Here is a 4655-nt window from a genome sequence, read left to right as displayed (position 1 = left end):
TAAATAATTACGCACTCTGCAGATAAACGAGGGTGTCAACAGTTTTCAAAAGTGAAAAAGGGAGCTTAAGAAAAGAAACCATAATATGAATATGTGTTATTATTCGTAAAGCTTTCTTCCAGTCCTTTACTTTACCATGGCTTGATTGGCAGCTGTTTTGTGATTGAAAGGGGTTAAAAATTGGTTCTGAGACAGGGGGAAGGCAGTGTAGGCTACATATAAAATCCCATACTGGCACAACAACTGTGAGATCAACACTAATCAATAATTTACGCACACTGGCACAACAACTGTGAGATCAACACTAATCAATAACTTACGGTGATTTCAATCGAAAATTTAGCAAGTGAAAGCGGATATAAAAATACTACAAGCAAAGTTGTGTCTGTGAAATCTGTTGTTTCAATGAAAATTATCCTCCATTTTTTTTCTCAATTCTTTACACCATAGCTTTGCAAGTAAATATACAAGCAGGTAGGTTGACATGTGTGTTTTTTCTTCTACTGTGAAGTTCTCTACTCCTTTGTCCCCTTTCAGGGGCACCCAACGGAGGTGCTCCACAAAGTATGTGTTCTGCAGGTGTGTATTGTGTATCTGCTCAAAAAAAATGTTTGGGAAGTTGTATGGAAAAATATTTTTGTTTTACTGGCGAATTGTTTTAAGTGGCGCTCTAGTTCTGAGGGCTATTTGTAGTCAATGTGCCCTTCGCCTATTTCCACGTCCATTTTGGCGAACGATGCATTCGAATATTGTTAATATGCTTGCTGGCTGGGAAACTTCCGCCCAGCCCTGCTGGCAAACGGCAGTCTCGATATTATGGAAATTGTTGACTATTTTGGAGTTACACTCCTAAGGCAGTAGGATGTTCCATCTTATGGAAAATTGGAAAACAAATTGCTGCTCTTTTTGCAATCTGAATTCGCTTTTCTAGAGAACAATTTTTTTGAATTTTCTTGCCATGTCAATTTTCTTCTTATGTTTTACCATAACTTGAAATCATGAAATTTCGTGTTTACAGCTATACAGTGGTACTATGTTGTCGGCCCAGTATCTGCTGTTGCCGTAACAGCATTCATCGCCTGGTACCTTTACAAACGACGCACAAGGGGTAAATGTAAAAGCCTGCATACATACATTTTTATTCTTAATTCTTAAGGAATTTAAAACGTCATACACAAAGAAATGCTGTTATAAATAGCAACAGAACTATGAAGATACAATACCCCGTGTTTTTGGAGAATGTACTCCATATAGAAATAGTCATGTACATTCTGATATAAATTTGTTTCATGGGTGAAAGATCTACTTACCAGTGACTCAGGAATACTGAAACAGAAACATAAAAAAAAGATCGAAGTGCTCCAAAACAGGACTCGTGAACTTTTACTACTACTAGCTCGGCTTGCGACCAATCGGAAGGTTACAGGGACACCACTTGAGGAGCACTCCGATTATTGTAAGTTTTCCTGAGTCATTACTGTACTTATAAGTAAATCTCTTTAGCATTGAACAAAGCCGTAAAATTCCGGTTATAAGCCCTAGGCTTATACAACTTCGTAAGGGGTTTTGGGTGTGCTTGTAAGCGGAGGAGCTTATATCCGGAGGGGGGAGCTTATAAGCGGAATAAAAAAAAAACCTTTCGAAATTGAGCCACTGCAGTTTTTCATTTACTAATTGTTAATTAAATTTTCAAGCCTCATTATAAATCGAATGCATTTCAGTTTCAAAATCAAAACTCGACAACGTGAACGTAACCAGAAGGCAACACACCGGAAGCTCAGTTGATGTTCGCTGTCATGATTAAAAATTTTAATGTTTAGTTCACGGCGGCGAGGCTTCCTGCACTTAATTCTCTCAGGGTTCTGCAAGTGTTCTTAGTATCAAGAAAACAAGGAAAGCTAGAGGCGGTCTAATACCTGGGGGGTGGGGGGGGAGTTATACCCGGATGGTTTTTTTCTTTTTGTTTCCAAGAAGATGTGCTTATTACCGGGGGTTATAAGCGCCGGGGGGGGGGGGGGGGGTTTATAACCGGAATTTTACGGTATTTACAACAATAAGATTGTGTTACTGGAATTTTTCAGCACACATACATGCACCTCTTTTTAGGCTACTGTACTAGGTGGTTGCAAGGACAATAGTTTTTCTCCTACAGGCTGTTCAACACTAAATACTCATAAAATCCAATAAGGGAAAAAAAAAAGACTCCCATGCTACGATACATGATAAGCAATCGAACACAGTAAAACCCCAGTTTAAAAAGCCTTCGTTTTCTCTAGATGTTGGTGCGAGGTATTATTAAAGTTATCAGTTACCTTGATAATTACGACCACATGACATATTGCAACCATGTGAGAACAATCTCTAGGGACACATACCAGAATAAGAACACTTGCTGTCCACGAGAAAGAAAATTATATGCTTAAAGATACATGTGGCTATTGTTTTCTGCACTAACGTTGTGGCTAATTAACACAACATGGAAGTCAGATGAATATAATAATATTAATGATTGCTGTCAATCCATCTCCACATATTAGTGAATCTGACCAAAGCTATCATCCTTTCTTTTCTTTTTTTTTTTCCACATGCTATTGTTTTCATTGGTTTGCTGAGAAGCCAGAGCTAGGTAAGCCGAATCTTTTAGAAGCGAAACACACGAGTTAGGCTGAATTGTGTTGCCTGTGGCTGTTGTTAGCCTTTAAAGGATGTCTTCTTCAACATCTGTGGTCACATGATACCCTTCACTACCCTTCTTATGAAAACTTCTTATGAGGTTTAATGTCATATAAAAAAAAAGTGAAATCGTGTCACTTTTTTTTGTCTTCTCTCTGAACTTTCAAGCAACGTAATATTAAAAAAAGGTGATTCAAATAATGCAAATTTAGGATATTTGGATAAGTAGAGGTACTCAGTCAGCTGCATCACTGGAGCTTTGGTCAAGTCAAGGTCTTACTTGTAGTTCAAACACAGTTTTGACCAACGATCTCACAATTCTACTTGAACAACTAATGCAATAATCATCGTTTTTTTGGATCATTCAACCCTTCCGGTAAACGAGGGAAAGATGACTCGATAAAGAAACGAGTTCGATGCATATTGTGGATGACACCCAACCGCCTATTCGTTCTTTCGATTTTAATACCACTCGATTGTGTGATTGAGATTCGATTTATACGATCGAGTAAATGGACATTCGATTATACGATCGAGTAAATCAAGATTCGATTATAAGATCGAGTAAGTCGACATTCGGTTATACGATTGAGTAAATCGACATTCGGTTATACGAGTAACATTGTAGTACGATTATACGTTTTAAGTATCGATTCTCGTTTACACGATCGTAACATCACTGTCGAGCAACCAAGAAAGTTATCGCAAGGAGACTGGTACCTAGCGGCGAATCGCCATTGTTGCAGAAAGTTATCACAAGGAGACTGGTACCTATCGACGAATCGCCATTATTGCTGCACACAGAGTGTTGCTGACAAATGCACTGATGTAAGTCATTTCGCTATTCTCTCCCCATATTATAGTTTCTTTTGGGGCATTATTTGTTTGAAAGCAGTGGTTTCCAATGGAGCATGATACAGTCCCAAAAGTAAATAGACGAGTTTACGCTCTTGAGTGCATCATGGGTAATCAGGGCGAGATGGAGTGAAATTCAAAGGTTTTACGATGAAAAAAAGTGCTCAAGAAATGCATTTTTGGGTTTTTTTTATGTTCTAAAACAGAAGATATGCGCTCAAAGGTGAGGTAGAATACATTTGGAGAGATTTACTTTTGTAGAAATTATTTTATTACATAGAGTTTATGCCATACATTTCCTACAATTCCAAAGGCACAAAATTACAGAGGATGTATGCAGACAAAAGAAAAAGCAATATTTAGGAATTCCAAAGAACGGATACCAAGTCTAGTTCATCTCAGTTATGCACATGAACTATTTTTTTGTTTATGAAGGTGAAAGTAGAGTCATGTACAGTATATTTTGCTCTAAATTTCCATTCAAACCTTTGAATTTCCCGCCATGTAGCCCTTCTTACCCATGATGCAATCAAGAGCGTGAACCCGTCTGTAACAGGTCAGTATTCTCTACATTCTCAAATCTCATAATAAACCTCTTTTACCTCTCAAAAATTTGCATAGGCATTGTTTTCAATTTCTCATGTGACATCTTTTTGTCCAAGGAGGAATTGCTGACAATGATTCTGCAAAATTTTGAAGGGTAAACACGAAGTATGGGATTTGAGAAACAACCCCCTAAAGCGTATTGCACTATGGAATGGGAAAAATCTCACTTTGCAGTTGTTTCTCTTGCTTTTGTGAAACCAGCATGGCTAAGAAAAGCTAGTAAGTATCTCCTAGACTTTCTATCTCTCATAATTCCTTTTTTTTTTTTTTGATAACTGGCTTCTATCTTAATGAAAGGGGACGATTTCGAGTTTTCATTTTACTTCATCTCAATTAATCACTCACTGAAAATCCCTTCAACCCTTTAACATCCAAACCGGCCTAAACCGGCCATACTTAGTATTTTATTCTGTCTAACGCCAGACAATTTTACTCGTCAATGGGGAACCCCTGGGAGTCAATGGGTTAAGTAATAATCAACATCTCCCCACTCCCCTTCTGCCACAGTTGCAAAAAAAGGC

Source organism: Montipora foliosa, chromosome 7 (assembly GCF_036669935.1).
Source record: "Montipora foliosa isolate CH-2021 chromosome 7, ASM3666993v2, whole genome shotgun sequence".
In the NCBI taxonomy this organism is placed as follows: domain Eukaryota; kingdom Metazoa; phylum Cnidaria; class Anthozoa; order Scleractinia; family Acroporidae; genus Montipora; species Montipora foliosa.
Note: the sequence above shows the minus strand (reverse complement) of the source record.